Here is a 14574-nt window from a genome sequence, read left to right as displayed (position 1 = left end):
AAGAAACATTTGTAAAGACATCATGTCATTTCTAACAGATACTAAGTGTAACGCAGTTGAAAAGGCGGTCGTAAAGTTTTATGCATGCAAAAAGAAACTAAACACTTTTACTGAAGAAGAGTTAAATACATTACCAAAGGCATTTTTGGTTAATGTAGCTGCGAATGCTGTAAAGAAGATTTGGGATAAGGTGCCTCGTGAGTGGACTCAAGATCCTGTATTGTCAGAGCTTCAAACGTGTAGTTTACATCATGAACACGTGAGTTTAGGTAGAAGACCTTCTGTGAGACAGTGCCGTACATGTCAACTAATTAAACTGTATCACGGACCTAAAACTAACGAGTTGTCTTCGCTTATAAACACTTATCATGGCTGTGGAGAGAGTAAACAAGGAAAAGGTGAAGAAAAGTGCTGGGAAAAAGATGAGGAAGCATGTTGGGCGTGGACTCATCAATAAAGTGATTGATCTTCTTTTCTTCGTGCTTCATCTCCTCTGCGGCCCTAGAACACGTTCGCCTGACACGTAGTTACTTGCTGTCTGCATAGAGTATGTCGTGTAGCTGTTAAAATCTGCTTCGTAAGGTTATGCTGTGTGCGTGTGTGTGTGTGTGTGTTATTACCTACTGCTTTAGCTGCTCAGAAGATAGCATCACTTGTCGTTGTTAGTGCAATAAAACGAAAACTGAGGGACAAAGACCGTAAAATAAACAAAGGATAAAATGTATATATAGTCTAAAATAAATATGAATTGTCAAAACATATTACAGGTGTTGTTTAATCCTACAGCACGTCCTAGTGACTTAGAAGAAAGGAAACGTAGAGGATTGAAAGAAAACACACATAAGTTTTAAAGTACATCCTCTTTATTAATCCATGAATTAAAGCTGTTATTAAAACCAAGCCATTTAACATACAGTTTATTGCCACGACGTCGAATAACACGTTCAACTAAATAGTGATCAGGATATTTTGTTTTCTGCAGTTCTTCGATGTAGAATCCTCCTTCAATAGGCTGTCCTCTGAGATCGCGAAGTAAATACGTAACTGGATTAGTAAGCTTAACACTTCTGATTTGAAAAATTTCAGTGCTCCAGTTAGGTGTGTATCCTTTTGCAAAGATAGACTTGTGTTTGCTGATGCGAACAAAATCACCTTCTTTAAAGCGATGGCGACGTGGATCAACTGTTTTAATTACAAGATGAATAGCATTTATACGAGGTGTATTCTATGTAACAAGACGTGGCTTTGTTCCGATAGTGCGATGAGGTGTATCGTTGTAGGTAGATACAAGTCTAGGTAGCAGATCAATCCAACGATATGAAGCTTGTGCTGTAAATTCTCGCCACATCATTGTTTTGAGTGTACGACTAAAGCGTTCTACAACACTTGCCTTGAGATTGCTGAACGTAGAGTAGTGTTGAATGTCAAGTAACTTGAGGTAAGAAGAAAAATCCTTGTTGTAAAACTCTTTACCTTGATCAGTTTGAAGAAGCCTTGGGCAGCGTTTCGATTCTTCAACAATATGTTTAAATGCTTCTTTAACTTGAGCTGCTGTTTCAGAACGCACGGGTTGTGCAAAAGCAAACTTCGAGTACACATCGATAACAGTAAGTAGATACTTATACCCCTTATTACTAGAGGCATATGGAATCATTTCTACTAAGTCTGCTTGCCAGAGATCATCTTTTCCTCGTGTAATAACGCGTCTGCGACAGTAGGTGCGACGTGCTGGTTTATGTAACTCATGTGCGATGTTTACCTTTACAGGTGAGATCTTCTCTTGACGAGCCCTTACAAAATAATACCGGCATAACGTAGTTCTCTTTCTATTTCTAGAATTTCTGATCCGTGACCAGTGTGACCAGCCTCTTGCGATGCTCTTAAAAGTTGTAATCGTTCAACGAGTAAGTTTGGGTCATTCCAGTATATTACATCCACATACGGCAACAAAGGCTTGTAGATAACATCAAGACTACGTGCAGTCGGAAACAGCTTAGAAATAAACTCACGATACTTGTAACTCTTATTCGCATTTACAGCTTCTGTTCTCCTGTAATTACGTCGTGTTGCGTCAGTAGCAAAAAGTATTGCTTTATATTTTTTAAGATCATCTTGTAAAACTATATCTTTGTCAGGTATTCGTGAGAAAAGAAGTTCTAAGAGTCCTTTCGTAGGTTTATAGGTAGCACCTTTTACAATGAGTTTGTTGTTATTAATCTTAACATTTGAATTTCCTATCCAGAAACAGTCATCTTCGTAGCGAATACCGTAGGTAGTGTCAGTTTGTCCTGTAAAAGTTTTTCTATGTAAGGTGCAAAGAGAGATCCATAGGTATCTTGAATAAAAGTTCTAAACTGATTGCGATACTCTGGTGTAATCATAACCTCAGACAAAGATGGTAGATTTTGCGTCGATATAGTAGGTGTTTCAGCAATAACATCTGTAGTTAAAAACTCAACAGGCTTAGATGGCGTTGTAACATTAAATTCTTCTTCTTCTTCCTTATCTTCCTCTTCCTCTTCTTGATGTACATCCTGCTTCTTCTCTTTCTTATCTTGTTCATGCTTTTCTTCTTTTTCTTCATGCTTCTCTTTATGATATGATGTTTGCATAGAAGCAAAACTTGAAGTAGACTGCGGTAATGAAGTAGAATTACAAATTTCTTTGAGTGGTGTACTTAGTTATGTTTTTAAAAATAAATCCGTGTCTGCTTGAATACGTTTAAGCTCCTTAAATTTCCGTCGAATATTGTTTCGAGCTTGGATGATATGTTTTGTTATCTCCTTGCTAGATGTTAACATGATGATGGTTTTTAATCAAGTAGTTACTGTAATTCTGTGTTAATGCATATAAAATGATCGAAACCCACGCGATATCGTCCATGCTGTACATCACTTTCTTTATCAATAACTAAAAAGCTGTAACGGTGTAATGACCAACATTTAGCACACATACGTTTAAAGTCATCGAATGTCATATCAGTGTTAACATGATCGTTATACACATGTCGCATGTTGCGCTCATCTTGCCGAAAAAGCACAATAACATTTGCGTTGTCGCGTATCAACTGCTTAGGCACACGAGAATAGGTTTGGCACAAATAGATGCAATCATCATATTTATGCCGACCCATACTAAAGAATGCACGAAGAACGTTTTGCTGTTCTGTTGCGACATCATCAAAGATCATAAGAGAATTAGGAAGCGCATCGTCTGGTGATGGTACTTGCTCATGCGAATTAAATTTAAAATATCTTATTCCATCTTTAACTAGATCGTGCATTACAGTTTGTAGAATAGTATATAGCGGCTGATAGAGTGACTTTGCGAAAACGTAAATATTCTCGAAGCGAACACCATTTACAGAAGCAATAAGCGTGAGTAAAAGATTTGTTTTCCCGCATCCCGACGGACCTGATATAATACATCGAACAGTAAAAGGAAACAACGTTCCATGACGTTTTCTTGTAGTTGTACTAGAACTAGGTAAGAGATGTGGTACAATGTCGGTAACAGGTAGTGTGTCTTGCTGCTTTATAATCTTCATGATAACTGAATCATAAAGTACGTAATAGTAATATATATATATATTAAACGAAACAAGAGGCAACGGTTAGTTTATGATTTGCTCTTGACTAGTAAAGTCGTGTACAGCATGGTGAAACAACGATATCCAAACGACATGAAGAAGAAGAAGAAAAAAGTAAAAACTGTTGGATGGAAAGATATTATAAAGGCTGCGCAAAAAGCTATTCGAATTATTCCTGTACCAAAACGAGGAGGATTTCTTCCTGGGCTGTTTGCTGGCTTAGCAGCTTTAGGGTCATTGCTAGGTGGTGCTAGTGCTGTAGCGAGAACTGTCAAAGCTGTAGAAGAAGCGAAACAACAGTTGAAAGAGAGTGAACATCATAACAAGACGATGGAGGCAATTGCGTTACGAGGCAAAGGTGTGAACATGAAGCTAGCGCCATACAAGAAAGGGCTTGGTATCTACATTTCTCCAAAAAACTTCTACTGAATGCACTGCAATATCAAGCTCTAACGCATGATGAAGTTTTTACGTTTGCTAAACAACTAGGAATTCATTATTTTCGAGGAGTGTATATGCGCGATCAACTACCAGCGCGCCCACGTGAACGTGAAAGTGCCGTAATTAACTTGGACGACAGTCGTGGACCTGGAACTCATTACGTTGCTTATGTAAAACGTAAATCTAAAGTATGGTATTTTGATAGCTATGGAGACTTACCTCCTCCTTTTGAGCTCATACGTTATTTCGGAAGCCGTGCAGACATTGTTTACAATAAAAACCGTGTGCAAAACTTTAATACACTCATGTGCGGACGATTATGCCTTATGTTCTTATATCAAACCCAGACAGTAGAGAAAGTGCATTAGTGTCTACGTGATGACGAACACTGAAAGAACGTTTGCTGTACGTGGAGAAGGACCTGAAACAACCGTCTATTTTAATCCACCAATCGAACTTAGCTATCAGCCGCATAGTCTTGGACTAGTATCGTTTGAAAGCTACAATAAAATCTATAATGTGCGTGATGGTGTAAACAAGTTCTATTACGGTGAGTGTGTGCTAACACTACCCTCAGGTAGTTATACAGTAGACGATATTCACGACTATATTGAAAGTACGTTAATTGATCAGTTTGGGGAAGATAGCTTTAGTAATCATAATTACAAGTTCTCAATCACTATAAGCAACATTACATATAAATGTGTTATTGAATCATCATTTAAGATTGACTTCAAATCACAACCTGATTCGATTGGACCACTGCTTGTATTTTCATCGAGGGAGCTTCTACCGAACGTAAGTTACGAGTCTGATCAACCTATAAAACTCTTCGATGATTATAATGTGAACATTACTTGTAATATTATTACAGACTTGAATAGTAATCTACAACCTTCGCACGTCCTGCACGACTTTATTGTTAGGGAGGAACGTGGATATACTATTTGTGAGAAACCAGCAGTAGTTCTTTATCATCCTGTGTCTGTAAAACACATTAGCAACATTACTCTTAGACTTGTAAGTAAACATAATCAGCTTATTCATTTAGATCAGCACGCGAACCTAGCTTACAAACTACTTCTTAAACCAGTATGAAAACCATCTATAAAAGACGGTGTACATTCCGAAGACATACTACATGTGTGCAGAGACTCATCGAGTTAACAGATACCCATAAGCAGATACTCCAAGATTTAGGATATACACTACTACAACAGAATGGAAGAAATGCTAGACATTACGAATACAGTAGAAAGTCGTGAAGGTGTAGTACGAAGTGAGCTTCATTCCTATCAACCTTTTACGTTTGGATTAAATAACAATGATGAAATTCATTTTATTATTAATCAGCAAGATGTATACACCTTACCACACGAAAGCTACCTCTATATTGAAGGACGACTACAAAAGTCTGATGGAAGTGGACCAAGCAGTTCACAACTAAACAACCATGCTCTAGCTTTTCTCTTTTCTGAAGCGCGATATGAAGTAAATAATGTTGAAATAGATCGAACGAAGAATGTTGGTATTACAAGTGCAATGAAACTCTACCCTTCTTTCTGTGATGAAGAAAGTAATCTTTTGCGGATGGCTGGATGGTGTCCAAAAGCTACTAACAACTGGATGATTAATGAGGATGGAACTTTTTACGGGTATGTTATCACTGAAACATATTTTTGGATTCGCAGAAGACTTTACACGTATTATAATCAACGCAAAACAAGAGCTTACTCTAATCCGTGATCGAAGTGATTACAATTCTCTTAAAGCAGTAGAAACACCAGTAGAATCGAAAATAACACTGCATCGTATACTGTGGCGGATTCCACATGTAACCTTATCTGATCGTGAAAAACTTCGATTGCTCAAGATTGTAGAAAATGATACACCATTACCTATATGTTTTAGAAGTTGGGAGCTGAATGAATATCCTGTGTTACTACCTACAAACAAGCATAGCTGGGCTGTTAAAACATCACGTTTTACTGAGAAGCCCTTGTACATTATTTTTGGATTTCAAACTAATCGTAAATTCAATCACGAAAAAGATAGCTCACTGTTTGATCACTGTAAATTAAGACACGTTAGACTATATCTCAACGGAATTACGTATCCCTACGAAAACATAGACATTAACTTTGAGAAAAATAAGTTTGGGATGCTCTATGACATGTTTTTTAAATTTCAATCATCGTATTATCAGAAAGAAGATCGTCCGCTATTTACACCTCAAGAATTTAAAAATAAAGCACCGATTGTAGTTATAGACTGCTCTTATCATGAAGAATCTATAAAAGAATCTCCAGTTGATATTCGTTTAGAATTTAAAACATCTGAAAACATTCCTGCTCACACAGCAGCCTATTGTCTTATTATTCATATGAGTGATGTTACTTACCATCCGCTAAAGAATATTGTTACGAGACTATAAATAAGAATAGATATTTATCATTTTCATTAGTGTGTGCTTCGACATCGTACGCTATGGAACAAAACTGTAAATGTGCATGCTGTTTGCATGCTCATACGCAACATCTTATTTATCTTACACGAGTGAGTGAGGCTATTAAGATGTTCTATAAACATAGATCGTCGATGCCGAAACATCTTATTCAATACTTACCACCAGGATTTTTATCTACGTACGCTGCCTCTTACGTACATAATTTTTGGGACATCCTTCCTCTACACAGTAAGATGTCGATCGAAGTAGCCTTATGCAGAACTTTTGAACTACATTACAAGCATCGAGGAGAAAATGGTGATGATGATTGGGATGGACCAAATCCGAGGATTGAACACTGTACACAGTGTATGAATGAACTTTCTCTAGTACCTCATGATCATGATGATGATTCCGAAAAGGAATAACAACAAGGTAAGAAGTATATGAACTTCTCTGTAAAGCATAACATACTTAGTGTAATATATTTCTAAATGTTTTGTAAAATTTGAATGTTGCAGGAGGCATTTCAGAAGCATACGTTGTTAAGAAGCAGACCAAACTTGTCAGCAGCAAAAACGAACACTGTTGTAGTACATTTGTAAATAAATATTTGATCGCATTCAAAAATGTTGTACTTATTGCATTCCTTTACATCGACTTACTCTTAAGAAAAACGATCAGGTCTAAACATGCACAATGACGTCATCACTGCAGCACGTGCCTACTCTAGCTTTCCCGATGCATGTTTAAACTTGTTCGAATTTACCGCCACCACATTCCTTTACACCGACTTACTCTTAAGAAAACGGACAAGTCTAAACATGCATGATGACGTCATCACTGCAGCACGTGCTTACTCTAGCTCCCCCGATGTATGATTAAACTTGTTCGAATTTACCGCCACCACATTTCAACTAAAGAGTGCAGCACCGAGGTGAGCGATGTAAGATAGCGGTAACTTTGTTGAATAAAGATGGCTGTTTGTCAAAAAGAATGTTTTCAAATTATCCGCTACTACATTGAGTGCGGCACTGCGCTCTCTTGATTAAAGATGGCGGATGACAAAAAGCACGTGGGTTTGTAAAGCACGTGGAATTTACCACCACCACAAAGAGGGCAGCACGGTGCTCTCTAGATTAAAGATGGCGGATGACAACTGTTAGAAAAAAGCATCTAGATTTTAAATTGCTCGCTACTACGATAAAGATAGCTGCACGGTGCTCAAAGATGGCTGCCTGTCAAAAAAAGAATGTTTTCAAATTATCCGCTACCACATTTCAACTAAAGAGTGCAGCACTGAGGTTTGCGATGCAAGATGGCGGGTGACAGCTTGTCAAATAGATTTTTTTCAAATAGTCCGCCTCAAAGGTAAGTAGCCAAAGAGGGCAGCACTAAGGTTAGCAATGCAAGATGGTGGATGACAGCTGTGACGTAAAAATTACCCGCAAGATAGCAGCACGATGCTCTTTTCATTAAAGATGACAGCTTGTCAAATATGATTTTTCAAATTAACCGCCTCAAAGGTAAGTAGCTAAAGAGGGCAGCACTGTTCTCTCTGGATTAAAGATGGCTGCTGGTCAAAATTTTTTTTCAAATTATCCGCCACCACAAAGAGGGCAGCACGGTGCTCTCTTGATTAAAGATGGTGGATGACAGCTGAAGAGCACGTAGAATTTGTTTCCAAACAAGAGTACGTGGAATTTGCCGCCACCACATTTCAACTAAAGAGTGCAGCACGGTGCTCTGTTGATTAAAGATGGCGGATGACAGCTGTCAAAAAGCACGTTGATTTGTTTCCAAACAAGAGCACGTGGAATTTGCTGCCACCACATTTCAACTAAAAAGTGCAGCACTGTTCTCTCTGGATTAAAGATGGCGGTTGACAGCTGTCAGAAAAGCACATGGGTTTGTTTCCAAACAAGAGCGCGTAGAATTTACCGCCACCACATTTCAAAGGTAAGTAGCTAAAGAGGGCAGCACGGTGCTCTCTGTATTAAAGATGGCGGATGATAGCTGTCAAAAAGCGCATAGGTTTGTTTTCAAACAAGAGAATGTAGAATTTTTCAAATTGCCGCCACCACATTTCAAAGGTATCTAGCTAAAAAGTGCAGCACTGAGGTTTGCGATGCAAGATGGCGGATGACAGCTGTCGGAAAAAAGCAAGTGAGTTTGTTTCCAAACAAGAGCACGTGGAATTTACCGCCACCACAAAGAGGGCAGCGCTGTGCTCAAAGATGGCTGCTGTCACGTGACATTGTCTGTCACCACATTTCAAAGGTATCTAGCTAAAGAGGGCAGCACGGTGCTCAAAGATGGCTGCTGTCAAAAAGCATTTTTCAAATTATCCGCCACCACATTTCAAAGGTAAGTAGCTAAAGAGGGCAGCACTGTGCTCTATAGATTGAAGATGGCTGATGACAGCTGTCAAAAAAGCACGTAGATTTGTTTACCGATTCAAATCTCGCGCTAGTGAGGTTAAGTTGGTAGCACTAAGGTTTAGGCCCGCCAAGATGGCAGCACTGCGGATGACAGGTGACGAATTTACAGCTACTGCGATAAAGAGGGCAGCACGGTGCTCTGTAGTTTAAAGTTGGCGGATGACAGCTGTCAACAAGCACGTGGATTTGTTTACAAATTGAAATCTCGCGCTGGTGAGGTTAAGTTGGTACCACTAAGGTTAGGTCCGTCAAGATGGCTGCACTGAGGTTTGCGATACGTTGTTGTCTGTCAAAAAGCACGTGGCTGTCAAAAAGCACGCGGATTTGTTTACCTATTCAAATCTCGCGCTAGTTATTTTAAGTTGGTACCACTGAGGTTTAGGCCCGTCAAGATGGCAGTACTGAGGTTAGCGATGCGTTGTTGTCTGTCAAAAAGCACGTGGCTGTCAAAAAACACGTGGCTTTGTTTACCTCGCGCTAGTTAGGTTAAGTTGGTACCACTGAGGTTTAGGCCAGTCAAGATGGCAGCAGTGAGGTTAGCGATGCGTTGTTGTCGATGACAGCTGTCAAAAAGCACGTGACTTTGTTTACAAATTCAAATCTCGCTCCAAAATTCAAATTTCCCTCCAAAATCCAAATTTGCCGCGGGAGGCGGATGCCTCTCCCGAGAGCCGGAGGCGGACTCGGCGGCCGAACTGTCCTATTATACTACTTTCAAAGTATTGTACCCCTTACTTTTCGCTACTGAGTTATACCTCCTCTTAAAGCAATAATCACCACCACCATCACTGCCCAAATATGAGCAGTTGTGGGAATCAAACTGACCCGTCCTTGGATTCTCTAGTTAGTTGCCTCTCAAGCCAGGAATTTTGCACAATGAACAATCTGTCAGTCCCGTGGTGTAGATAGCTGACATTGCCCCCCTGCCCACTCATGGCACAACAGCCCATTAAGTCCTTGGCCTACCAAGATGATTGCTACCAAGCTAGAGAGCCCTGCAAATCCTAAAGTCCACATGGTCAGTGTGGCAACATCTTCAGCCGTTATTGTTTGGCTTTCTTAACTTGGTCCATGGCTTTTCATATCAGACAGCCCCTCAGTTGATCTCGAAAAAGAAAAGGCTGGGGGAACCCCATTCTAGCCCCTAGTCAGGAATTATAAATGTAGACTTGCCAGAATTCGAAGACGGGATTTCTCGGTAAGAGATAGGCATGCTACCCTTAGAATATATGGCTGGCTTTAGTTATTAAAACATTTTCTTAACTGAGCTTTCTACTCATATATACTGGACATAGTACCTCGTGCACAAGTCATCAGCCTAACTACCTCAATTGAAGTAAGATGGTAGTTTTGCTTGGAGTGAGGTATCGTTGTATCATACGTGCCACACTTGCCTCCGAGGATATCGGGAGATTGATAATCACAGGTTTCAAATCTAATAGTCAAGGTCTTTATGAAACAAGGTGATGACGTGATGGAATTACTATCTTGTCTATTCTCTGTCTTATATACAACATGCTGGACATATGAAAACCATCATTCTGAGGAATTCTTTCCACACTCTGTCAGTGAATTTATCTGGCCAATTCCCCCAGTGGTTAGCTGAGGTGAACTCCTTGAAGAAGATTACACCGTTTCTGTTTTGAGGGAAACAGCACCATTTCTGAAATTTATTTTCCTCTCACATTTTATACCTTATAGGAGCAGCAGACATTTCTTTTGGAACGATGCTGAGTTGAGTACACGAGCACAGAACTCACTTTTACCTAGCGAATTGGCTACGCGGTTCGAAGCGTGCAGTTCTTAGCTTGCATCCAGGAGATAGTGGGTTCGAACCCCACTATAGGCAACCCTGCGGTTGGTTTCCCGTGGTTTCGCACATTCACACCGCGCAAATGCTGGGGCTGTACCTTAATAAAGGCCACGATCACTTCCTTCCCCACCGAGCAAGTTGGCCGTGCGGTTAGGGACGCACAGCTGTTAGCTTGCATTCGGGAGATAGTGGGTTCGAAATCCACTGTCGGCAGACCTGAAAATGGTTTTCCGTGGTTTCCCATTTTCACACCATATAAATGCTGGGGCTGTACTTTAATTAAGGCCATGGTCACTGCCTTCCCACCCCTGTCCTTCTCTATCCCATAGCCGCCATAAGACCAATCTGTGTCGGTGCGACATAAATGAAATGGCGTTTGGCTTTTAGTGCCGGGGGTGTCCGAGGACATGTCCGGCTCACCAGATACAGGGATTTTTTATTTGGCTCCGGTAGGTGACCTACGCGTCGTGATGAGGATGCAATGATGATGCAGACAACACATACACCCAGTCCCCGTGCCAGTTGATGGTTAAAATTCCCGATCCTGCCATTTAGCCATGGAACCGGTGTGCGACGTAAATCAAGTTGTAAAAAAAAAAAAAAAAAAAAAAAAAAAAAAAAAAAGCTTCCTTCCCAGGGCCAATGATCTAGATGAGATGGTAGGCCCCTTTAAAGAACAAGAGGGCCGATGACCTTCGATGTTAGGCCCCTTTAAACAACAAGCATCATTATTAAACAACAAGAATAAGAACAACAAACGCTTTCTTCCTACTCCTTGCCCTTCCCTATCCCATCGTCGCCATAAGACCTATCTGTGTTGGTGTGACGTAAAGCAAATCGTAATAAAATAATAATAATAATAATAATAATAGTAATAATAATAATAATAATAATAATAATAATAATAATAATAATAATAATAATAATAATAATAATCGTGTGTCCTCAGCTACCGTGTGTAGGCATTTTCATTTGATGCCTTCTGGATTCCTGCTTGTCAGTTTCAACGTTCTGTTTCAATCTAGGGCTGCTAGATGTCAGAGTAAACCGAATCTCTCTTGGACGTCTATGGTCGAGTTTAAAAAAACAGAGAAGAAAATATAATTTCGTCGGGTAAACACTAAATGTGTCACCACAGATATTTTACACCCCGGCGTTGTTCGACATGGAGGATCGACTGAACTTTTGTCCGCCCTTCAAATGTTTGACTATCTCTGTCGGGTTCGATCTTGCTATCTTAGGATCCAGAAGCCGACACTCTACCACTGATCCACACAAGGAACTAGTAAAATAAATAGCTTATATTTTTTATAGACTGATTGTCTGCGTTGCCACATAAAACAAACAAGCGTAATACATGGTTATGAAACAACCAATTCTAGTAAAAAATATTTTTAGATGATGCTAGATATGGCCTATTTTATTTCTCTTCAACTGTTTCTTCTTTTTTCTCCATTGGCAATACCTTAACTTGATTATTTCTTTCTTTCTTTCTTTCTTTCTTTCTTTCTTTCTTTCTTTCTTTCTTTCTTTCTTTCCCCATCATGCACCCTGGTGAGGTCGTTGGTGCGAACTGTACGGTACATGGTCGTCCAGTTTTATGGCTAGATGCCCTTCCCAACCCCAACCCTGTGAGGAGGGTATTTAAGAATTGCGTGTGTCTGCTGGCTAGCGGTGTGATAAATTGTGCGTATGTAAATAAAGAGGCGTATCCTCGAGCTAGGAGAATTAACCTGATGCGTCTAAATTTCCCGTCCTGGCCACGAATCCATCCCGGCACCCAGTGAACCGAAGGATGATACGCTGATCATTCAGACAAGGATCAGGACACTGACTTCAGATAAATTACTTTGCGTTGTTATATTTATTCGATTATAAGAAAATAGCAATACAGGTTGAATGTAGCATGGACACTGGGAGTTGATCGTAGTAGTGCAATCGGTTTGCGGTTTCTTAGCCTACTGAGCGATATCTACTGTGCCTAAAGGCCTGCAGATTACGAGATGGCGCGTGGTCAGTGCGGCGTATCAAGTCGGCTTTCTAAATCGGGGCACTATCTCACCGCGAGATAGTCCTCAGTTATTCTCACGTAGGCTGAGTGGATCTCGAAAACCAGCCCTCAGATCTAGGTCAAATATTCCTGACGTGGCCGGGAATCCAACCGGCGGCCTCCTGGAAGAGGCAGGATCGCCATCCATAAACATCTGGGATGTCTGGGATATCCTCAAAAGAGTCAACTACAATAATTATCTATACCTCTTATTCTTTCTGATATATTTCTTCCTTACGCCATCCTATGGTTTAGAAGTAAAATCGCCTCCTCTTACCCAATGGTACAGAGTTCAATTTACAGCTTGTTAAAATATTTTAATTATAGCCTCAGGTTTGGAAACAGGTTCACTCACACGGGGAGGGTCAGATTTCAGGACACCGTTTTCTTTCAAACTTCACACACGTGTGGAGGACTCTTAGGGCAAAATACTCCGCATGGAGTACATTGCAATTTCCAGGCTACTTTCGAGAAAATTGGGAGAGAAGTTTCACGAGATAAGCAATAATTATTTCAAAATTATATTTGAATTTTTACTTACATCGCACGTTTTCCTGAATATTCTGTAATATCTTTCCTTCTTCCTTCTTTCTTAATCTGTTTACGCTCCAGGGTTGGTTTTTTCCTTGGACTCAGCGAGGGATCTCGCCTCTACCGCCTCAAGGGCAGTGTCCTGGAGCGTGAGATTTTGGATCGGGGGATACAATTCAGGAAGAGGACCAGTACTTCTCCAAGACAGCCTCACTTGCTATTCTGAACAGTTGCCTTGTGGGGGGGAATGGGGAATATTGGAAGGGATAGAAAAGGAAGAGGGAAGGAAGTTGTCGTGGCCTTAAGTTAGGTACCATCCCGGCATTAGCCTGGTGGAGAAGTGGGAAACCACAGAAAACCACTTCGAGTATGGCTGAGGTGGGAATCGAACACCCCTGTATTCAGTTGACCTCCCGAGGCTGAATGGGTGCGGTACCAGCCCTCGTACCACTTTTAAAATTTTGTGGCAGAGCCGGAAATCGAACTCGGGCCTACGGGGTTGGCAGCTAATCACACTAACCACTACAGCTCTGTAATATCTGACATGAATAATGGAGCCGGGCTGAGTGGATCGGAGGTTGAGGCTCTGGCCTTCTGACCCTAACTTGGCAGGTTCGATCCTGCCTCAGTCCTGTGGTATTTGATGTTGCTCAAATACGTCAGCCTCGTGTCGGTAGACTTACTGGCACGCGAAAGAACTCCTATGGGACTAAATTCCGTCACCTCAGCGTCTCCGGAAACCGTAAAATTGGTTAGTGGGACGTAAAGCCAATAACATTATTATGAATAACGGAAAATTACACACAATATAGCGCTGTTTATAAGCACAGGATGTTGGCACGTGAACATTTGCAGTCATTTCTCCTAAATGTACACCTCTTTTGTCAGTTGTGCAACGTTTATTTCTATAGACAGGTTAAACCTGTAAGGCCTATCAAATGACTCAAAAACTGTTCATCTGTGAATGAAATTGGACGAGAAGTTTCTTCGCGTGAAGATGCTTTCGAAATCCATTCGATTTTACATCATTTTGTTTGGTCGGTTTCTTTGTTTTGTAGAACTGCAGTTTTAATCGTGCCGCGGGACCTCCAGGTTTTTTAACAATTGCCTGGGCAACGATAGTATAAGAAAGGGCTAGGAGTTGGAAGAAAGCGGCCGTGGCTTTAATTATGGTACAGTCCCATCATTTGCCTGGTGTGAAAGTGGGGAAACCACAGAAAACCACTTTCAGTATCTCCTTCTGCGCACCGGAACGCCGATGTC

This window comes from Anabrus simplex, chromosome 2 (genome assembly GCF_040414725.1).
Source record: "Anabrus simplex isolate iqAnaSimp1 chromosome 2, ASM4041472v1, whole genome shotgun sequence".
In the NCBI taxonomy this organism is placed as follows: Eukaryota; Metazoa; Arthropoda; class Insecta; order Orthoptera; family Tettigoniidae; genus Anabrus; species Anabrus simplex.
The sequence above is the reverse complement of the archived record's forward strand: the minus strand, read 5'-3'. Positions refer to the sequence as shown.